The sequence below is a fragment of the Haliotis asinina genome, chromosome 3, assembly GCF_037392515.1.
Source record: "Haliotis asinina isolate JCU_RB_2024 chromosome 3, JCU_Hal_asi_v2, whole genome shotgun sequence".
Classification (NCBI taxonomy): domain Eukaryota; kingdom Metazoa; phylum Mollusca; class Gastropoda; order Lepetellida; family Haliotidae; genus Haliotis; species Haliotis asinina.
This window is the reverse complement of record NC_090282.1, coordinates 33,561,304-33,586,805: the sequence shown is the minus strand read 5'-3', so window position 1 is coordinate 33,586,805 and position 25,502 is coordinate 33,561,304. Positions and strand designations below refer to the sequence as shown.

General features: G+C 38.3%; 1 pseudogene; it reads right to left on the bottom strand.

Annotated features, from left to right (window-relative positions):
• Window positions 1–10,085: 10,085 nt before the first annotated feature.
• LOC137278835 (cubilin-like) lies at window positions 10,086–24,737 on the bottom strand (annotated as a pseudogene).
• Between the last annotated feature and the right edge of the window lie 765 nt (window positions 24,738–25,502).

Below are 25,502 nucleotides of genomic sequence, written 5' to 3'. Positions count from 1 at the left end.
ATGCTTAAAAGCAACTACATAACATCCATTTGCTAAAAAATTAATAAGACACAGAAAGTACATCTCTTATACGCTTTGTTCCTGGATAAAAAAGGAAAGTGCACATTTATAGAAACCTTAAATACTAAGAAGTCGTGGTGATCGCCACCCGGTGTCTCAATATAATCGTAAAGCTAGCAAAAGAAAGGCTTATCTATGGCAGATTCATTGGATTCAGACTGTTATCTGTTCCCATAACAACATGGAAAAGTACTGACACTGATGCTGTCCATAAAAAATAGATGGCGGATAAACCATTAACTATCGCAACTGTGCTCCAGAGAGGAATCTCCCTCAGTTAAATATGAAAAACATGAGCATCCTGCACAGCTGTCTGGTGTAGATCGGTAACGTTAGACAGACGAAGTGTCCCTGTCGTGGTCGGAGTATTCACGATGCAACGGCTACTTGAAAGGATGCCTCTAACAGGTTGAAAACGTTGATCTTCTCTCACATATACGAAATACGCACAAATCAGAAGCACTCCTTGTTCTGTGTTCAAAGTGTTGAATGTTTGACCATTTAAATGCTTCTTTCTCATACAAAATTCTTTGTCGCCTTCAATTAGTGGGAATTCGTGTCAATTATTTATTTTCAAACATAGTGAGTTACCATAACCTGCTTGAAATATCTGCATGTACTTCAGTATTCCCTCTTGATGTGATATCTTTGATACATTCCATATGTGTGTGTAAGTGTACATTTACATAATCAAGTCCTTGGCCTACAGGAACGCATCTGTATGTTCGATCACAATTACTCTGGTATCCCACATTGGTTGTTAACACGTAATTCCGAGGCTGGTGACGAAGGTCTTAAGAGTATTATTTGGTTTTACATTAATGACATTAGAATTATCCTACTCCCAGTTCCTCTGTAGAGTTGGAGAACAGAAGCGTATGATCCTGGTGAACCAGCACATCAGTACAGATGGCAAATTATAATAAATGTAATTTTGTCATGTCGGAAGATTATAAGTGAACAAAAGTACATTTTAAATTTACTCTTCTAAGCCGGCATTATGTCTGGAGAAGTGGTGGTTGTGCTTAGTCACTCTGAAGTGGGTTTAGGATGGATCTGTGTAAAATTTGATAGACAAGTTTGAAATTTTCCGACCACTATTTAACTAATCACATTTATCAACTTACGGATTCTTACACAATGAGCTTGGCCGCCATGTTAAATGAGTCCATGGCACAGTACTGTTGCCCCTACCAAGCAACGGAAATTACGGAAATTAGTGATTGAAGGTAAGATGATTCCTCATAAATTTGCAAATTTGATTTGATCTCACGAAAATTAAATTTATGAAAATTATTTGCACTAGTACACTAAACCAAGATGTAAGTCTATGGAAATTACGTCAAGTGTCCGAATAATTTTTGCACAATTCTGTATATGACAAAGAAGCAACAACGACGATCTTTGTTCTGGTTTCCTAAGCTAGAAATCCTGTTACAAAAATATGTGAAATAAGGTTAAGCTAAATAATATCTTTAATGTGCTTGTGTCGTCTTTATCATTACGACTTCTTTCTTACTGGACAAGGCGTCTTGTACACAATGATATTTATAAATTCCATTAACTCAACTGACACAGAGACCCTTGTGGAGCTTCGTGCAAGGTAAAACCCTGCCAGGATTTATTCTAAGGGAGGAAGCAATACATCAACTGGCACCAAAACACAGATGTCATTTTTACTGATTATCACAGCCTTGGTTTCCTTCTGGCATGCCTTCGATTAGACGGCTAATGGGTTGTACATTTACATCTGTTTGAAGACTAATTCGTGACACTCGGTCATCATTCTAAGACAAGGCCACATTTTTCATGTGACAATTACTACCACAAGGTTAGCACGTAGTATCCATTTAGTGATTAACCTGAAGTTAAAACAAACCAAGCTGCTGTTGATATGATTTTCTCCAACTACGATACTTCGTTTGAAATGATGGTCCTACTGCTCTGTATACTCCAGATGATCCAAGGGACCAATGTCTTGGCGTTGGTTGGCATTTGATTTGTACATTTAGTGAGATATGACACGTTTCATATTACCCTGTAAGGAGCATCTTTTTAGTTGGTCGTCGTGGTATTCATTCGCATACATATGATACCGTATGCAGCACAACATAAATAATAAAACTGAAACACTACAGACAACAGAACCTGGTTCAAAGATTCCGCTTAATGTTATGTGTGCACCATAAATGTCTGATCTTTGAACTAAATACATAATATAACTTTGTAGTTAGATCTCACAATAACCTGTCTATATTCTCAAATTTGCAAAACCGTCCAACAGCAGCAGTTTTAATAAAAGACACTGTTTTACAAAAGTTCCCGAAAATAATTGTCAGATTGTCTTTTGAATTTTGAAAGGAACTTTTATGTTTCCACAGTATCTGCACAAATTCCGTCACCATTAGTAATGAGATTGAATTAAATGTTGCTTTCGAGTTTACAATTCCATGTACTCAGATGTAAATGGTGTCATTAACTTTCAATTTAGGTTACCACAAATGATAGGCGCATACATGGTCCAAGTAGTATGAGCAATAGGGATTTTAAGCCACGCCCAATATAAGATATATAAGGTAAAATAACATGGATCTAGACAAGACCTTTCAAAAACTCCAAAACAAAAAGGCACTACCCATCTTGACGTTTAAAAAAAACACTGTAGGGGTTGCCTCCACTGTGGGCTGGCCTATTCCCTTTACTACTCAAATGTTTAAATACAAACCGATACCAGCTGAGAGAGTTGGGGTCACACAGTATAGACGGCCTTGATAAAGTCTGCGCCGGCTGAGAGCTGAATGCAGCCTCACAGGATCGATAAAGTGACAAGCAATTAGAGAAATGATTCACATATAGCATGAACCCAGTAAGATGACTACAGTGCACGAGTTGAAAAAGCGAGTATGTGAACGTGGTATGCGGGGGTATTCTCGTATGAGGAAGTCTGAGTTACTAAATTGATTAGGGGTAAGATATCAAAAACCTCCTACTATGAAAGAGTTGAAAAAGCAAGCACGTGACCGTGGAATGCAAGGGTATTCATGTATGAGGAATTCCGAGCTCATTGAATTACTTAAGGAACAACAACCCATGCGAAGGAGAGTTGCAGACTTCGGAATCTATTCCAATCAGAAGGGGAATTTTCCAAGAAGACTCCTTTAGTCCTTTGCTTTTTTGTCTGTCTCTAAATCCTTTGAGTTTTCTGCTCAATTTGGAGGAGGGTTACAGTCCCGGGCCTCCTCAGCACAGATCTCCAACACCTCTTACTCATCTCCTCTACATGGATGACATCGAGCTCCTTGCCAAAGGAGAGACCAATTTGAAAGAACAGGTTCTCCTTGTCGAGTCCTTCTCTAATGATACTGGCATGACTTTTAGGCTCGACAAAAGTAATACTCTTCATCTGAAACGTGGCAAGGTAACTAATGATGGATCGGTCAAGTTACAAGGGGGAGGAGTTATTGAGCATCTCGTGGAAGATCAGGCCTACACCTATCTTGGAATGCAAGTTCGAGACAAGCTTCAGAATGCCCAGATTCAAGATAAACTTCGGGCCGAGTATAAATTTCGTTTAAGAAAATCTGGAGCTCCGAGATAAATGCTCGAAACAAGATCAAAGCCGCCAATACCTTTGCTGTGCCAGTCCTCTCCTATTCCTTTGGAGTAGTTGATAGGACAAAACAAGACATCCAGGGTCTTGACCGCCTGACCAGAAGGATCATGTCTGATAACAGACCACACGACCCTCGTTCCTCTCTTAATCGTTTATACATGCCAATCAATTCAGGAGGTCGGGGTTTGATTAATGTGGAAGCTCTTCATGACAGAATTCTATTGTGCACTTTTGCACATATTTATTTATCGGATGATCCTCTGATGGTGATGCACGTCAAGACTCACGATGAAAGCAAGGAATTCCACAGCTACTTTAAGCGTGCCAAGGTTGTTGGACACAATTTGAAATTGGAAGTTGATTGTGTTAATGGCAATGTACTGCTGGACGGTACAGTGGTGGGAGTAAACCAGGTGAAGTCCTTCACCAAGTCTGCCCAGAGTCTGTCCTTTGTGGAGAAGCTGTCTGAGAAGCCATTGTATCGTGTTTACATGCAGTGTGTGGAACAGAACAGCAATCCAACCGACTCCTTCGCATGGATGAAGTCGGCTGGTCTCAAATGTGAAACTGAGGGCTTCCTTTTTGCTGCTCAGGACCAGTCACTTCCCACTCGCAATCGCTAGAATGTGATTCTTAAAGAAAATATCAATATGAAATGTCGTCTTTGCAATGAATTTACAGAGACTGTCCAAAATCTTGTCAGTGGATGCCCTTCCTTGGCACAAACAGTTTATCTTAAAAGACATGATGGCATGGTTCGCTGCTTTTACTATCGTCTCCGACATGCCTGTGACTTTCACCCCAAGGTCCATCCATGGTACTACCCTGAACATGTCCAGGAAAATGATGCTTTCAAACTTCTCTGGAATAGGCCAATATACAGCCTGAGACGAATTCCAGCCAACAAACCTGATCTTGTCCTTTTTGATAAAACCAATGAAATTATTTATATCATTGAATTTTCTGTCCCTTTTGACAGCAATGTGATTGGCAAGATTCAGGAAAAGCATGATAAATATGCGGACCTCGCCTTTGAAATGTCTCGCTTGCATCCCAAGTACACAGTCGTCAGGTTCCCCATTGTTCTCGGTGCCCTTGGTTTGGTACCTCCTGATCTGTTAGCGCAGATCAAGAGAGTGCCCGGATTCTCCACCGGGAGCACAGCCCTTCTGACAATCTGGGTAATGCAGAAGGCTGCAGTGTTGGGGAGCCTCCATATTCTCCAAAAAGTTCTTGGTTGGTTCGACTAGGCAGTGTTTCCTGGGAGAAGTCCCATTCGCTGTCTGGGCTGCGTGTAGAGGGGGCGAGGGCCCTGAGCTGATGATGAGCCTTACCTGCCTGACTGTGCCAGGATCACCTGAACCCTCATAATACTATACAAGGTGGAGAGTCCTGTGGACAGCATGGTGGAGAGTCCTGCAGTGGGGACACCCCACACCCCTGCCGAGCCAGTAATGCAAGTCACCAAGAAGAAGAACCAAAAAAGAGTTGAAGCTGATAGAAAAAATGTCTTAGCCAGGCACAAAAAAAGTAATTACATGTGGGTGGCCGTAGGTGGAATAGTAGCCACTGCTGCTGTTTCACCCCCAACCACAACCAGTGGGAGGTCCTGCGGACAGCCGAATGAGATCACCCCAAATGAGGGGAACCCCCACACCCCTGATCGACCCACATATTATGTTATAATTAAAATTATGTGTTTCCATTAATGTATTATGTCTGAGGGAAAATCATTCATTAACGACGCATACCACGCATTAGATGTTTTCGGATTAGCAGTAGGATACGCTCGGTTGACAAAAATTATTTTAAAACAACCAGCTATAAAATTAAAACTCGACTTCGACCTGCAAGATGTTTTTATGGTTAGTATGAACATTGGTATGGTATTATTACAAGGTATTATACCTGAAAATATTTTAAAGTAACGTATATAATATGGCCATGGTAGCAATGATGGTTGGTGAGGTTCTTGTGAATGCCCTAGCATTTTCTAGGAGTAGTTTCCTCTTTTGGGCGACAGGTTGGCATATGAACTCACGTTCAATGATTACTACCAAGTCATGCATACGCCAGGTGGTATCAATGAGGGTAGTTACCAGATCGACAACATCTTAGAGTTCGACATGGTGACTAGTCCGGCAGATTCGAAATCAGTACTTTGGAAAAAATGACCATCCTATACGATGGGATACTGCGACACAGAACGATAGTGTATGAAAAGATGGACATGGTATGGAATATCAACATGAGCATGCCGGCGCGATCGATGAAAGATATTTTAATCATACCCGTGGATGAATACAATGGGTTATATAGAGACCAAAGTAGAGGTGACCATAGAGGGAGTGCCTAATCAGTTATTTAGCCATGGAATGAGAGCACACCAGCAGTGGGAAAAAATAATGAAACTACCAGCGATCAACCGAAACTCACTACTCGACAACGTGGCCAGTGAACTTGATCTATACTCCTTGAATATTGGTGATTACTTAAGCAGAAAGTATGCATTGTGGTTGGATATGAGTCGACGGATGATAACACTCTACATGGTAGTGGGCGTCGCATCGACAATGGAAGCGAGGGTATAACCATTCAAATAACGAAGAAGGCTCAAAGACCTGGTAAATTGAAATTATATTTATATGTAATTATGGATGCACAACTTAATATAGACAATGGGAGATTCGTACAAGCCATCTGATAGTAGTTGGGGTGCCCCCCCCCCCCTCCCCCACGCGCCCGAAAACTGTAAGTCCACTAGGGGCATGGGGTATTGGGGTGACTTGCAGTAGGCTGTCCGCAGGACCCCCCACTCTGCCCAACGATCCACACTGCGCTATACTATGTGGGCAGACGGGTTTTGGGAAGACCGTTTTCATGCTGGATTTGTTGGAGGGGTATTATAAGGAGGTATTTGATAAAATCATGATCCTATGCCGTACTATAGCCATGAACAAGACTTATAAGAATAGAGGTCGGGTGATGACCCAGGTACACCGCTACAAGAGTATTTAATATTGTTTCACAACCAATTTAAAGGAAAACCGACGTTGTTCATCCTGGATGATTGCAGTACTAACAGAGAGATAACAAAAAAGAGAGACATGCTAACATGCCTGGCCTTCTCTGATCGACTCGCAAATCACAGCATCTGGGTGCTGACACAAATATTCAACTCGGTATTGACAGATTTGAGGGAGCAGACGCGCTGGGTGGCATTATTTCACTGCAAGGACAGGGATTCGTTCGAGGAGTGTTTGGAAGAGAACCATGTGAAGAGTAAACCAGACAGGGCTCGCTAAAACTAAACATGCCAAGCTCTTGTTGAAAACTGACCAGCCAGTGGATTACCAAGCAATGACCTAGTGGTCGGCTTTTATTGTAATAAAATTTTAGTATTGGCGTGCGGCCAGCCTTTGTTTTTAGTAATGGACTGTGGCCGGCCCTTGTTTTCAATAAAAGTTCAGTAAATGTTAGTAATTTTTAGTAATGTTTTCATAATTTTTAGTAATGTTTTAGTAATTTTTAGGTCGACCTTTGTTTTAGTAATGTTGGTTTTTGAAGTTCTAGTCATGTGTAACCTTTATCTCTATGTGTTTAGTGTATGTTTGATATTATTTGTTAGAAATAAAAACTAGAGTACTATATTATAAAATGGAGTGCGATGAATTACTAGAGCAGTTGTTAGTTCCAGAGGAACGAAAGGACAACACGCAACATGACAGACTGATAACGCTATTTGTGGGTGGTAAGGGAAAACAATATTTAGGAGAAAACATAACTGCTGATAAGATTCAGAAAATGTCAGACGAGGAAATAAATAAATTATACGCTAGGTATGAGGCACAACTCGAGGCTGAGATGACAAAAGTCATAGGTTCTACTATTACCCAGATTTACACAGGCATAGCATGGCACTTTTTACCAATCCCACCGGAATGTCGATTCTATTTGTGGGAGGACTTAGAGAAGGACCTGTTTATCGATAATGACTTGAGCTGTATCAATTGTGCTTTGTATCACAAATATGGCATGTATTTAGCCCCGATGACTGCAGTGATCATCACAGCAGAGCATTGTTAATTTAATAAAACAAATAATAAGCAGAGGGGATTCATATAGTGTGAAACCACACACGACACTTATTATAGACGTATATCTCGCAGAGATTTCTGAGGCAAGAATACATTTATATGGTCTTAGAATATTGTGGCTTAAAAGCCATGAGAATTGTTATAAGGCAGGGCTATCAACCATCAATATGCCTCAATGGGGTTCGTATTGTTGATGAAAACACACCTATTAATATCTCACCCATTTACCTGTACGATAATGTAAACCTTATAGGTTTAAAATATATCAAACAAAAGTTAAATGACAGATAATTAAAACATTATTTATAAAGTATATTATAGACAAACAGAATAGGGCTGTATCCAGCCATAGATGAAGGAGGAAATATAAAGAGAAGTGTAGACGGTTTTCGACTGAAACAGATATGTGAAATAAAACATAAGCTAGAACAAGAGCGTGACAATCGGCCATCTCTTCATAAAAAATACAACAGAGCTTTAACCTACATAGATGGTGTAGTTGTAGTGACGGGAACAGTTGGGTCGGTGTTTAAATTTGTATCCTGTACATTAAATCGTAAAGAAAAGAAACACGATGAAATTAGAGTTCTTGCTGAATCAAATTTAAACACATTAGAAGATCATGTTTCCACTGCACTCAATGATTTCAAAAATGATGGCGAAATCTCAGAAGAGGTGTTTTGTTTGACCCTAGGCAAATTATAGAAATACAACCAAATGAGGAAGGAGATTCGATCGAAGGTTCATAAAACATCTTCTATAAGTGAGGACGAGAAAGCAAATACATAAAACAAGGGATACAACACGTCCAACAGGCATTTATTATGAATACCAATGGTACAATGGAAGATACACGTTAAACCGTTTAGCTAAAGAAAATATGGGGATACTCCTCCACCACCACCTGTTCATTGAGAGTAGCTGAAAGGATGTTTTTAGCCCTCAAAGTCACTATCCCCAGAAATGACCCTATTAGATATTTGTTCACACCTATGTATGATAATGGACTTGTGGCAGGCTGAAAATATATCTCTGACTGATGCTCAGCCTCTGATTGTTAACAAACTCAAAGAATTAGAGCACGGCATCTATCAGTTGACTATTGTTATTAATGAAGATGTCTTCAGAGAGTATTTTCTGACTGAATTCATTGTTGATAATTTACATGTATATGTAGACAACTACCTAAACGATATGATAAGGCTGTAATCAGCTCTCAGCCGGTGCAGACTTTATCGAGGCCGTCTATACTGTGTGACCCCAACTCTCTCAGCCGGTGTCGATTCGTATTTAAACATTTGAGTAGTAAAGGGAATAGGCCAGCCCACAGTGGAGGCAACCCCTACGGTGATTTTGTGTGAAGGAAGACGTGTAGTTTGATGTCTTGAAGCAACAACGGAAACAACTGAACTTTTCCACTGCTGTTACTTTAAGCTTGCTAGTAATCATAATATGATCAGTGCATGCAGTGTTATCAATGTTGTTTGTGCAAACTTTCCAAGAGAGAGAGTGTGTGTATGTGTGTGTGTGTGTGTGAGAGAGAGAGAGAGAGAGAGAGAGAGAGAGAGAGAGAGAGGCCACAACAGTTTATTCGAAACTAAGATCACAGACCCAAAATACAATGCTTGGTTGCATGAAAAATGCATATGAAGAAAGTAATCGATTACTTTCCTTTAAACTGATGGACTGTCTGTAAATATCGACATGTATTATCAAAAGTTTTCCGATGAAATATATGGGTCAAAGATTTGAGACTGGTAAAATGTGATATGTCGTTCATAGATTTGAACAACGCCCACATACAGGCAATACATGTAATTCATCTTCAGTAAAGATATTCCACCTTACATTCAATACTGACATAGTCGATCACGGTATCAGTTAAGTTAAAATCTACTACATGAGTCATGTACTATCTGTGAAGATTACAGCAAACATCTTTACATTGCCTTCTTCTGTTTACCATGTCTGCTCTCACATCCAGTTACATAGCAGCTTTCATATCCGATTGATACCAGCGTGTTTAGCAAGATGTCTGCCATTTTCTTGCGACTTGTACAAGCAACAGTCAAAGCCTTTATAACTATTTTACACTGTCAGTTATCACTGGGATCGTAAAGAATAATTTAGTAAAACACCAGTATTTCCATTCATTTGTTTTGTTTGAACAGGGAGCCTATATAGATGTAGATTATCAATGATTTAAAGTACCATTTGCAGGCGATCGTAGTAACATGAACTTCAACATAATTTCTTCAAATCATTTCTTTGACCGTATTTCATAATTCCAGGAATATTGCTCTTTCCCTCATACTTTATCCATTGTTAGTTATTGATGCGTGTTTTTGAAAACATGACCCCCTCCGAACAAGGCCGATAGCAACGAGCACAAATACACCAGCACTGACACCAACAGCAGTTCCAATGATGAGGCCAGTGCGGGAGCCTGTAAGAACAATGTGAACGATGTGTTATATATACTGAAGGAAAGAAATAAGGAATCACGAAAGATCACAAGTGTTCCTTTATTTTTTCCAGGTTCCAGCCGAAGCTCGTGAAGAAACCTGGAAACAATATAGGAATATTTATGGTTTTATGTGATCCCATATTTTTACCTGATGTATATTACAATATTTGAACTTACAAACGGTAACGTAGCTAATGGACGTTATCATCTCTTAAATCATACACGTGTGCAGTGCAACAAGTATATTTTGTCAACAAGTCTGTTTGTGTGGCACTCAAATTCCGACCGTTAAGAAAAATATCAGCTACCTAATATTCATCAAAATCCACACAAAGTAACATAACCCCTCATATATCACAGCTGACCAAAACAAATGCCAAATGTCCTTAACTGTCAATTATTGTAAAGCATGTCTGTTTCGGGATATTGAGATTCGTGATATATATTTCAACTGGTGAGGTAACTTTGTTTCAGTTTCCTTTTTTTTCACTTCGGTGTAAACACTCATTTGAAAGAGCAGTCGTTTCAACTATTTTCTGTACGGTTCCATACAGAAATCATTGAGCCAGACAACAAAGGACAATCAGTATTATCAGTTAATCCTTTGAACAAAGGAAGTTCTACACATTCACTTTACGAAATGTGTGATTGAATCTACCTAGTCATTATATTTTGTGAAAACAACGTAACAGTGATTAATCAGTCAACGTATATTTGGTAAATACTTTTGTCTATTCTTTGAAACTCAAGAACGATGTAATGCAATGAGACGCCAGTGGTCCTTTAAGGCGATGAAGTCTTCGTTACAGTATAGGATCTACGGCAGTCGTAGCACTATGATGGCTTTGTGATTTCATGTATATGTTTATACTGTTCCAATGTCTGTTTCATTTGTGTCCTCGTGTTGACGCGAATCACATTAACATAAATACTCATCGATGCGTATCAGCCAGCACAATGGTGGCCATTAAACCTCTGGACGGTTTTGATCCTTGTTTAATAGAAACATAATATTCTTGAGTTCATTTCGGGATAAACTCAAACTTGGAAACTACAATTCAAGCAGCAAAGCATTAATAAACACAGAACTGTAAAAATACGATACCTTGGCGACTAAAGATCTGTTTAATGGAAACGTTGAAGCCTGTATTGGGCGTGTCATAACTGGTATCAAACTTCAGGAAGAGGTACCTCCCGCTGCTGGATAGGACATCATGCTCTTGTCCTGCACCACACCATCGAGCTAAGGACTGACTACTGGGATCAAAGCCTGAAGCACATTTATATATCAGTTGTAGTGTATTCACAAATCAGGAACAGTGTTAGACTAGGTCTGTATACGAAGTAGTCCATAATACCTGTATCAATATATACATGAAACCATAATAATGATCAGTTAAGTTCATACTTCTTGTTACGTCACGGTTATTCAAATGGACATATATAGTGTAAATCATAGGTGAAAATAACTTCTCGATTGGGTATTTTGGTTGGTTTGTTGTCCATCACCTCACTTAACAATGTTTGATATATGACTTGTAAATAATCGAGTCTGGATCAGACAATCCATTGATACAAAAACTCATAACCATCAATCTACGCAGTTAGGATACGATGACAAGTGGCAACCATGTCAGCGAACCTAACAATCATTTCCTGTTATTCAAATTTAACGACACGCATGAGTCGATGAAGATCAAACCTAGCCCGGATCTGCATGGCTTATCAGTAAAAGATACTTATTCTAATCATTAAATACCTCTTTAGAAATGAAAATACAATAACTACGATAACTAACACAGAAAAAGGTAACTGAATTCTCAAAAATATTCTTCTTAACGTACGAAGTCATTTAATAATTCAAAGTATACATGTTTTGGTCAGTACGCAGGGAAGTGGGTAGATGTGGGTAGGTGGGTTAGTGGGTAGATAGGCAGGTAGGTAGATGGCTGGGCTAGTAGGTGGATTAGTGGGTAGGTGGGTATGTGGATAGGTGGGTACGTGGGTAGTTAGCTAGGTATAATGGCAGTTGGCATTAATTGGCCAAATCCCATTAAATCTGGGTGAGTGAGTTAATATGGTTAGTAATTAATATCTGTATTTACGTGTACGTTAGGTATTGTCAGTTGATATCATTCACATTGGTATTTCGATTTTTTGTATACGATACCATCAAATACTTCAAGGTAGTTGGAATCGCATGCCGTTGACACCTCTGTGGTATTGAATGATATCACCGTCAACTGGACCACTATATCTGCATCGCCACCAGTGTCTAACCTCCATGAACAGTGAACATTTCTACAAGGGAAGATATGTTGCAAGATTTAACCATTTCCTCAAATAAATTATTACAGAAGTGAGTATTCTCAATTCAGTGAAGTCTATTACTTACTTCATTGGCAATAACGAGACCTCAAAGATGGAAATGTGATAATCATAAACCGTAATAATCATTTTGTGTGATTCCATTGTAAACCAAATGGTACCGTGTTCCGTAATCTGATAAATGGTATTTCATTCACGGAAACTACAAGACTGTTCGCTGCGTATTGACACGTAGAAACTTCGCAAACAATTGTTTTGTTGTGTCATCATCAGTGGTGACCTCATTCAAAGCATATTGGGACGTAAAGTCAGAACGTCACAAATGAGCAGCTCCAGATGCTACCATGGGAACCTGCTGAAACGGCCAGCTGATGACATTTCACTGCTGTTCCCGTACTCGATGTAAACACGTGCACAGTAAAACCCTTTGGTTTACATTTTTGTTTACAGTGTCGAAAAGCATAACGTGACGGCCATTTTCCGGGTGTTGTTGAGCGTTTGAAACACGGGAATATTTCATTTGAAACCTCCGTCTGACGCCTTCGGATCCGAATATATTCCCATGCTTCAAATACTCGATAACACCCGGACATTGGCCAACACATGATGGTTATCTCCTAAGTAAATTACTTATAAACGGGATACACCCACGTACAGGGTAGTTAAACATTGTAACGATCATGGAATTCCATTAAAGTGTACTTGTACACGGAGTACACATACCTTGGATAGTTAAATGGATAGTTAGGAGATGTTATGTATGTTATTGTGTCCCATGCCATCTGTTCTTGCAATGAGCAGGCTGAAACAGGCAAAATTATTGCTTTATAAACGTAATTTTGTGCTTTATGTTCGGTTTCAGAAAAGTAACCTAAGTCATCATTTTATCGAAAAATTTTATCGAATACATTACATTGCCATTTCACTGTTTGTTGAAGTCTATATTTGAGAGATATCATAAATATTGCACATTGCTTCTCTTCGTTAATAAAGCTATAATTATTCCTGATTATCATTTTACCATAACTATATCTCACTGAAGAACATCACGTTAACACTTTATCTTATAAATAGGAGGTTTGCCTACCATCAAAATCGCCGGCCACAACTAATACACTGAAATCGCTCGGGAGATTATTTGGCTTCCGGCTTTGAAACGTGACAACCATTTCTTTTCCCGACGTAACGAGATCTTCTGGGAATAGTAGATCGCCACAAAACTTCCCGATTAAACTGGGCTGGGATAGAGATCCTAAACACAAAATATGTGTAGTGTATATGTAACAAGTAAAGTCTGATTTGAAACATAAAATGTATATAAAAGGTCGTTAGTTTTGGATGTAATCTTAGTGGCAAAGTGAAAGAGTCATACTCAGGCACACTCACCATCATTTAATGCTAGGTATTCCTCTCTACAGGAGGGTGAAAATGGGATGTCCACGTTTTCAATGGAAACCTGCAGGTTCTGGTTGTTTGTCTCTATTACCCAGACACATTTCATATCACTGAAAGTCATCGAGGCAATAATTCTGTTACCAATAGTATTGATGGTCAAAACTAGGACAGTGCAGTAAGTTTCTTTTAATTCATTAGGGGTGAACAGAAATACTATACTGTACATGTATATCCAGGTATTGGATAGCTTCACGAAACAAATAGTAACTTTACTATAAAACATTTAACCTGGAACTTGTATACGCACCATAACTTGAATACAAATTAATGACGTCTATGAAATAAACGTAACGCTATGTCGAACACTTACAAATAATACTCTCCCGGCGGGAATAATCTACGAGACGTTACTGTAGCATTCAACTGTATATGTCCGCCACAATCATAAGGATCTGTAGAGGAGACAGCTATTCAACATTCAACTGAAAAAAACTACGAATATTCAACACTTGTTGAGGTGTGTCTGTAGTTACAGACATACAGACAGTATTCCCGTTGTTGTTGCTTATGTTTTTACAAAAGTGCATATTCATGTCCTTACATGTGGGTATCTTCCACGGAGAAATTGATGGAACTTTCGTCATATTATTCAAAATCCATGTCATATCACATTATTAGTGTTTGCTTAAGATACTGTTTTTGATAATGGACTGTGTAAGTTATATGGAGCCGTGACAATTACTGGCAAAGATTATATTCTTTATCATCACTGATATCTCATTTTCAATGCTCTGAAAATTGCACTAGTCATCTTTCATTCAGCAGGTACATCTACTGATTATGGAAAGTATTTAATAAATTCAGTTGTTCTGATATATCTGACATACTGAACTTTTCAAAACACATTTAACTGATTTGTTACTGAAAACATGAAGACGTACCGTGAAATGACCCTGAGATATAATCGATTAGGAATCCCTGTTTGACAGACCCTGGGCCAGTATGGAGAATTAACGACATTTCATTCCCGGAACTTATGTAGGTTGGCTCCAATCTACCGCAAAAGACGCCAGTTTCTTTGGAATGCTCGTTTGCACCTACACAAAAAAATAATATACACGGCAAATTTATAACACATGTCTGTTATAAGAATTATACATTCATGACATGATTCGAGCAATTTTGTAATATGTACGAAAGAAAAGACATATAAAACGACAATCACTTTACAGCAACTACGTGAAACCAAATCAGGCACCTCTATTCATAGAGCAAGTCACTGACCACTGTCTAAAGAAGGTGCCTGATGAAGAATTCACAGTTCTCTGAAACTATAGGTAAGAAGTACACAATTACTACGTGAATTGATTTTTGAGGTTCCACTCACCATTACGAACACTCACATAACTATCAGTGCAGGTATTTCCATCACCTATGGAAGATTTCCATACACTAATGTGGATGCTGGTGTTTTGTGGGCTCCTCAAAATCCACACGCACTTCATGTTCCTGGAATGCGTCATGACAAGGAAATGACGGATGTCTCATTATTATTTCTTTTCGGTGTTTGCTATTTCAGATATTTTCCAGCTATATGAAGTCAGTTTATAACTAATGGAGCCCGGGCTCTATGTGATTGCGATACCATAACATGAATCAACCAAGTCTCCAGCCCCCGCCACCCAATCCCGTTTCCCAATTGTGTTGTGTTTTGAATGAATAGTCCAGCTATTAATAAGACCTGCTCAAACAATTCAGTGATTGACAACATGATCATCGATCAAAGCAACGTGGATTCGAATCGAGAAGGAAAAAGGTGGGTGTGGGTGTGGGTGTGGGTGTGGGTGTGGGTGTGGGTGTGGGTGTGGGTGTGGGTGTGGGTGGGTGTGGGTGTGGGTGTGAGTGTGGGTGTGGGTGTGGATGTGTGCGTGTGTGTGTGTGTGGGGGGGGGGGCTTCTGAATCCGTTAGTCGTCACTTGTTATTGATCGATGATCGATATGATAATATCTGAACTCTTAACAGCTCGCTTAGTTTCCACTAGGTACCACTGCTTTATGTCGACTGTGCTTTAAAACAAATTTTATTATTTTCCCTTACACATTATATTTTTGGTAATGGGGTGCTCACTGAAATCCGTTCTAGGTGATTTTATGTGAATTCAACTTGCCTACGGTAATTGCCGGGGTATCCAGGAGAGACCAGATACTGTCGACTGGAGTTGGTAACGTTCATTTCACCGCCACATGAGAAAGGTTCTAGACAAATAATTTTGGACTAGTAGTTTGTAACAGGAATCGATAAGTTATTCTTATTCGTATAATCACAGAAACCACAAATGGTATCTCAATGGTACATGAAGAAAAAAACATTGCAAATCTTTTACCTTCATTTTGCAACAAATCGCTCGCTATGTCACCTATATATTTTACAGATGAGTCAATATAAGTGGGCAAAGTTACACACAAAAAGGCTAGATTTTTTACTATAATTTTCATTGATTATTATTTTCGCCAAAGGTAAGTACAATTTAGTGGAAGTATTACAATTACCGTTTTATTACAATAATTTATGTCGTAACTCTATTTTTGATATTCGTGAAAAGTCTTCATATGGAGAACCATACACATTTATACCTCGTGTTTCTGTATACTTCAGTTTAAATCCTCTGCGTAATCGTTGGTCACTTGTCACAAATCTGACAGTGAGAGTAGAACCAGAGCTCTGAACCACAGGCTTCATACTGCCACACCATATCTGTATAATCTCTGCTGTCGTGTCAGGACCTGTAAACATTATTGCCATTTTCGTAAAATGCTTGATTTAAAAGGTTATGAAGAGTGTAGGGGATGTTGTTTTCATCCAGGCATAGTATGGAGAACACAAGTCATGGTTTTCTCATATTAAACCTATGTGTGGACTCGAACACCCAACACTCTAAGTACACCGCCTCACAAAATGATCTTTGGAAGATTTGTTCAAATGAAATGATGTTAGTAATATTCAAATAGGTAATGTCAGTGCCTGTGTCTTAGCTTCCATGCATAACTAGAATGTTGTACAGCGATTACAAACTAAACACAATTATATCCATTACTGTTGTGGAACCATAGAAACATAACTAGAAATGATTTGGGGACAGGAATAATAAAAGGTAGTGAGACAAGTCTTGTTCAATGTTCTCTGTGGTAATTGTCTTGTGATTGTACAATCGTGATTACAGGTTGTCAGGAATACAGGTATAATCATCGTATATACAAAGATCAGTTATACCTGATATATATATCCCAGGATCGTGTAGGGCAAGAATTAAAGACTTATAATGAATTAAGTATTTACCATCATACACATAGACCTTGTCGCTTGAATCACAGTCCCTGTACCCATCCATCTGGGAGTCTAAGACCTCTATATGGACCATCATGTCAGGATCGGATGATGTCAAGGTCCACAGGCAATCTACGTGTAGACGCCTACAACACAAAACGTCCTAGGATACAATGTCACATTGGAACAATGTTGTCACAACGTACAACGGTTTCAATGGCTTACCATTTACGTCATTACAACATTGTAACGAAACGGTGCAGTGACGTGATATTAACGTTGTTAGGAAGAATTAAAATTGCGCTACTGTGACTTCAATATATGTATGATAATCACAAAGCATAATATGAGAGTTAAAAATAATGCAGGTCTTGATTTCTGCAGAATGTGCGAATAATTCGACGTCATACTTGACAATGTTCTTACGATTTTGCGAAAAGATACACTTCAAGTCGCATCGCATCAGAAACGATGAAAGGCCTAGTAAAACATATTGTCGATACTATAACATTGTGAAATAATGTCACAAAATGACGTCATCAAAGTGTGTGTTTCCTGGGGGTAATATTCAAGTCTTGGTGTTTTCACCAGGAATCGCATTCAGGCATGCCTTGTCGTTGGGGATTTCTTACGTTTGCACAGATTGCGCCAGGATATGGTTACTGTACATTCAGTATAACTAGGAGTGATCTTTGATTTTGTAAATAATTTGTCAATCTTACCTTTCAAACGCCATTGGGTATCCAGGCGAGACTAGGTATCGATCTGACTGAACAGCAGTGAGGTTTTGAGGTCCACAACTCGGTGTAACTGGACACACAGATATTATTATATAAATTTCTATTTACCTTAAATTCGATATTGCTTCTGTATTGTTATATTTCGGATTTTCAGCGATGAAAATGCCATATAAAAAAGGATAGGTTAGCACTAACTATACAGTATATATGTTGCAACTCCGGTGGTCATTTAGAATGTTTTAAGACATGGTTTCGAGGGATTAAACACATGTAGTTTCTTTTTTTAAATATCGCCTTTTTGTTTCTATACTTACTGTTTGGTTTAACTGCATTTAGTTTCATCCGGAATCCTTTCTTTCCAACAGCGGTGCTCGTTGTAAACATCACTTTCAGCCCATCAGGAATGGTAAAGTTTGGTGTGGAGGTACCACAAAACGTCTCAACTTTTTCTATTGCAACATAAACCAACACATCAATACGTTTTGTCCTTCTGATTCTGAGTAGTGTAGGTATCTTCTTCATTCAAGACGAATGTATGCCTCCGGTCCATGTTCACATATACATGTGGTCAGTCAGCATATATTGTATATTGTATACGGCATTACGCATACATATACATATATATACACACATACACATCCATACACATACATATACATAAATACACAGACACCCATACATACCGATAATGAATATAGAGAGAGGGTTAATAGTTAATCAGCAGGTTATTCTGAGACATTTTGCATGATCGATATACATGCTCAGCTCTTTAACGATATTAACATCCTCTGATCCCAAAAGCATGTTAAATTTATGAATTAATGATATAAATTCAGTAGGTAAATACCTCTCACGCAATATTTTATACCGTACACAAGCCATCAAAAAACGGTACTCATCTTCGTAGTATCCTTCATTACAGACAGTGCACACCCTTTCATCACATATCTACCTGTTTCTATTTTAAGTCCATGGGAACTGCAGCGGAATTGTGCCATGGCCACGCGGAATTTTGCAATTGGTAATCGTTTGAGATATAACTCCAAATGTACCTTTAAAAAAATAGTATAATTTCTTGTTTTAGAGCTGTTGAATACCGAGTAGTGCCAGTCCTGTTCAAACGAAGATTTTACTCTTATAATAACTTCCGTAATGAAGGATTCTTTACTAAATATTGTTTGTGACTACCACATATAGCCAAATCCAAGTCGAAACAATATTAAGTATTTCAATTTGGATAGTGATTTTGAGTTTGAGTTGTGAAAGATGTCAGTGCAATATTTAATTTATGTATATATATATATGTGTGTGTGTTCAATAAGTAATCTTATCATAACATGTTTTAGATAAGACATCTTAGATAATGTTTATGAATATCTAATGTACCAATAAGTCAATAAGTAATTTTTACGCACACACATACAACTAAATAAGACATCTTATTTGTTTTTGCATGTATAATGGAACAATAACTCACTAAGTAATTCTAAGCACATAATTTTAAGCACATAATATGTATGAAATAAGATCTCTTAGACAATGTTTATGCATATTTCATGTGACAATAACTCAATAAATAATCTTAAGTTCATAGCATATATTAAAATAAAGATAATCCTGTATATTAACCTTCTAATACAAACATTGTATGCTATGCAGTGATTACCACCGATATCATACACAGCTTTTTCTAAATTTTGTCATGAGTTAGTGTAACTGAACCATGTTAAGTTCAACCCCTCAGTGATAATAATATAATCTGTAATGTTTCAATGCACAGATAGTAATGTCGGCACTCATGCATTTCAGCTCTATCAACATTTGTAATGTTAAAGTACTGGATATTGATACATAGATGTTAATGTATGTTTTGTAAATATACTGAACATTGTTATTTTTTATTATTATATTATTTCCACAATTGATTCATGCGTTATCGTGTACACTGAAATTTCTAGCCACTTGGAAATAAACTTACAATCCTTCATTCACTTTATAGAATTGTGTCTCTCAACAGACTATACATGCCATACATGGACATACTTTACAAGCTACTCCAAGACGCAATAGCGCAAAGGTATCTGAACTCAAACAATCCTTTGGATGAGCAACTTTGAAAACCACCCACTGTACTGTCTCCACACTGTTACTGCATCTTCACTGCAGGAAGGAGGTGAACCCTCAAGTTCGGAGTCAACAACTTCGAGAACAATGTCCATTTCATTTGGTGTCCACTAGTCCCAAACACAATCGAGATCACTGAAATATTCACGACGTAATATCACTCTGATCAATACTGCTGGGACATGATAACAAACAATCACAGACTGCATTCATTGGACCCTGTCAAGACAGATGATTATTACAGAAACCTCGTTTGTAAATGCTGATATTTGCAAACTCACGAATCATTACACTTCGTTATGGTAGACATCATAATAACGCCGTGTTGCATTGGAGTATTACAAAACAGTGACATGTCGAAACACATCCGTGCAAGACCTATGATACACGCTAATTTCCTAACCTTAATTTCCGTCAATTTTTAGAGAATCATAGCACTTACTTGTAATACGGATTCGGATATCCAGGGGAGTATATAAAGATGGACGTATTTTCCGCAAGCTCGGTTGTAAAGTTGCAACGTTTTTCTGGAATAATACAAAATGTTCAAAGAAAAATGAGAAAGTAAGAACACATTTTCTTTTGGAAAATTTGGACAACGGTTTGCAGCAATGAAATAGTACCTGGGACGGAGTAAAACTGAAGCTTGAATCCTCTGTACGTTAGAGGAGAAGACGCTTTTGTATTGAATTCTATTTTCAGCGTGTTCCTGGAACTCTGGACAATACTTCCAACTCCCGTTTTGCAGAAGCGTCCAAGAAGAAGGCTCTCTGTCACGTAAAAATGTAAGTGTGTCAAAGAATATAAAATTATATATCAAACAGACAGAAGATAACCAGCCCAAAACTGATTTCAAGGAACATGTCAGCTTGTTAACGCCCTTGCTTCATTATAATTTTAACATACCAATACGTCGCTGTGGTAAAGAAGTAAAGGAGTTGTTTCACAGAGACTTGTCGTTCCCAGTTTGTAGTTACCATACTCTTGATTCATTTGACCTTGTGTATGTATTCACTTGTGACATGAGCATGATCTTACATGTTGGTGGAAAAAATGTTATGTTTGATATTGTATCAATTTTGTTTTTAATTATACTTTGTGAAATATCCCACTGTAGAGAAAACTAATCACATCTCTCTTACGACAAAACATTTAGGTTTTCGACCTGTGCATTACATCATAACGGTCATTGTGTACTGTATTGTGAATAAATTCGAATCGGGAGTCGGTCTTAAAACAATATTTTGTAGCCCTTGTTGTATAGTTTGTAAATCCAGTTTTCCTAAAAGTGATAGTTCAACAGTCCTTGTAAAATACATCGAACCTTCTCATTCACTCACATCAGAAAAGAGCGTAACTTACCATCAGAAGAATTCGAGTTGTATATTGTAATTGCTCCGTGCTTACACATATCACTCTGGTCCATGTCAACATCTGTCAGCTTTAGTATCACTGTTTCACTCTCAGATTCTGTATTGATGACCCATGAGCAGTAGAGGTTCCTTGTATAAATAATAGAGAAACATTACTTTCCCTAAAATGAATGAGTTTGACCACATGAGAATGCTTGATGAATACCTACGAATGTGCTCCTATGCCTCTCATATAATCTATACCCAACAACTCGAAGAAAATAACTTTCATGATTAGATTCGAAATTATGTAAAAACCTACTATTTGTTGTACGTATAGTCATACAGACAAAAAAAGAATACATGTAGTCTGAAGAAACACGCCAGTCATCATAAAGCTGAATATTCATACATTCAGTTTTGTGCGCAAACAGTTTTAGTGTTGTCACGCCCCCTTGTGTACAGTACATATCCCTGTGTATTTAATAGAACCCACGAATCCATTGGGAAATGACCAGATGGTGATCGCATGAATATATGCAAACACCTAGTTGTGGGTATATCAACGTGCAGTAAACCTGAGAAAGGTACTTTGACTGTGTGTTCCAGTCTACACAGCTGTAAATGGGTACCTTGTAAAGACGGGAAAGCCCTGTTAACTCGGTGCGTGCAGTGGCTGTGTACGATAATACGATGTGTCGAGATGGGCATGCAGTTACCGAGAGAAAAAACAAACGCCTATTTAGCAGCTGACCTGGATATTTGCGCTACACAAATATTAACATAAAATATATTCATGCTCCTATGAATCACACAGCGATGCAATGATTACATGCCGTTTTCGAAAACAAAGTCGTTACTAAAGCATGAAGCATATGTGTCTTCACAACAGACAGCTTGATTTCAGGTTTGTCCATGTGCCATACCTGTAATAGTCTAGAGGGTATCCAGGAGATGTCAGTTCGGTATATGTCCCAAACGACGTCAGCTGGCCACCGCATTCTTAAAGGAAATGTGACAAATGAGACTTGGTACAATGTCTTTGTATTCTGTATCACCTGATTCTTGTCACTCATTAAAGGAGGACACGCGTAGTTTTTATTCTCTTCTCCTAATGATTCACCGATGTATAAATGTCAATACAGTCTTGCATAGTGATGGGAAACTGTATTGTAAGAGTGGGTAAGAGCTATACGGGGAGCTGTAAACAACAACTGTAAACAATCTGGACCAGACAATTCACTGATTAATAGAATGGGCATCGGTGTGTACTGTAAGAAGTGGCTAAATGTGAGGCTCCAGAAGGAACCTGATGAGAATAGCTGGTGAAAAAAGACAAAACATAAATAGTTGCCAGTAGGTACCGATAGATATACCTTCACTTTTCTATAGTCCTCCATTCGAACGCATTTGCTGTTTTTACTAAACCTGCTAAATATTAAAAGTACTTACGTCTCACTGTATACACCAGTATACTTAACCTTGTCACTCTGAACGTATTAGCCTGCACCATATCTATGTACAGAGTTTTGCCACTACTGAAAATAGGCGTATTTTCACTCGCACATATTTCCGCCAGCAGTGGGTCGGAGCTGCTCTGTCCTGGAGAAACATATATGAAACGTTGTGATATTAAATGTTAGGGAAAATCTTGAAAATAGATATTCGAACATGCATAGCCAAAAAGCAACAAAATCCGACCATAGAGATTTTTTTCTTCTTTTGTGCATCAGGTGTACGTGTATGTGTGTCTTGTAATGTTTTAGTTACTAATTATTTAATCAAACATTTTCCCGTAACAACATACCATCGTATACAGCTAATGTAAGGTTGTATGGGTTCATGACCTTCATCACCACATGGTGTCCTTCTTCTACAGCATGTAGTCTCCACCAGCAACTGAAACATTCAGCAGCCACTGATATTCTATGCAGAAATTGTTATATTCCTCGTGAATTATGTGTTCTGGGCCAAGTAAGCGGCTTTACCCTGTGTTATGCACAATAATGTACAATTATACGTTATGATGAATCAACGCTCTGCTTTTGTTTAAAGTGCATTTCTTCTTGATATTGAAATCTATATTCCATTCCTGTCGTGGTATATCTGTATGTACACACAGCAATACCACCTTTCGTTTGCCTGCACGAAATTTGGCGTAGTCAGCAACTGATCGTGTTCAGTAGCGTTGACTTCCCAACTGCATTTACCAGCATCTGGAACACATCAGATACTAAATGTATGGACACATTTATGTAACTGTATGTTTTCAATGGAGATCGATTTAAGGAGCCTTTTCACTGTTCTCTTAACTTTAAAACTTAAATAACAGTGAGTAAGGCTTAGTTACACAATACACAGCAAACCTGCCCTCAGTACTCAAATACATGTGAATACATCAGCGCGTGCATTCTCTTACCCTTCTGTTTAGAGCAACAATGTCTTAATTGCTGCATAACCTACACAGGAGTTCGACAGTTAAGTTAGGGATGGACCAGACACATGGTAATTGTGAAATGTATCTTCCGATTACGTGTAGGGATTCTAATGTTTATACCAGTCGTAACAGCGTTCGTTCGTCACGCCGAAAACCCGAGTTTGATGTGTGATGGGTACAACGTGTGAAGCTCAATCCTGGTGCCCGCCGCCAGGATATTGCTGCTAAAAGCGGCGTAAAACCATGCTTACTAACTGACTGTTGTTTATAATCAAAGACGAAACGAGATATCAACGCAATAGTAGGGATACTGTTTCATATTCAATGTAAACATATGTTTTCACTGTTTCTATTGAGATTCAATAGAAGTTCATAACTCTATTTATCAAATATACTAAATAATTTTTAAAAACTGTAATTTATCTTTTAATGAAGGGACTAGTGATATTTAAATGTTTTTGGAGTCATGTTTAATCAACTCCACAAGTTGTTAGATATTCAGGGTATATTTAAGATGGGTAACTGCATGCCTCCTAATCTATCTAACAATACATCAATACCACCAGTTAAGAGACTTGTATGGGCAGTCTTGTATACTGGATACTTGGCCATTGCCAGGTGAATATCACTACACCGAAATTACTGTAGTAATTGCAGTGAGTGAATGTGTATTTACGGCGCTCTTAACTAAATTCCAGCAACATCACGGTGGGTAACATCGGAAATAGGTTTCACAAGTTGTACCTATGCGGAGCTTCGAATCCTCGGCATGTCGAGTTGTCGCATGAAGCAAAACCATCTCTCTCTCTATGTATGTATGTATGTATGTATGTATGTATGTATGTATGTATGTATGTATGTATGTATGTATGTATGTATGTATGTATGTATGTATGTATGTATGTATGTATGTATGGATGGATGGATGGATGGATGGATGGATGCATCCACGCACGCGTGTGTGTGTATGTTTGCATGTGAGTATGTAACACTCACATGTACCATTTACAGAAAGAAGAATAAAGGAATAATTAGATTGTTGTTCATCCACTGGTTCATGCCTTTACTGTCTAAGACTGCAAACATCACTGTCCCAGCTAAATGACGGTAATTGAACACACAAACCGGTCCAGTCAATTCAGTTGCTGACATCAGGAGTATCCCAGCTGGGATGCGACATGAGGTATGAACAAATCTGTCTACCTGAAAACGTCTGTTCAAAAATTCAATAAGTATTGTATTATTTGTACCAAAAACCTGCAACGTATATCCATCATTATTCAAGAAAAAAAGATAAACAAGTAAGTATGGTGTAATCTACAACTACATACATATCTGTGTAAAATAACTTTGAAACAAAATAACAAAATATGGTTATTCAGCGTAGTTGGAAGAAGGAACACTGCAGTATAAACGAAGGCATGAGGGAAGGAAACGGGGCAAAATGTGGTAAAGTGAATAGACATCACACATAAAACGACTAATGTCAACACAGGAAAATATGTGTCACATGATATTGAATACTGAATTGGAAAGGTTTATCTTACGAGTCCCAATAATAGTT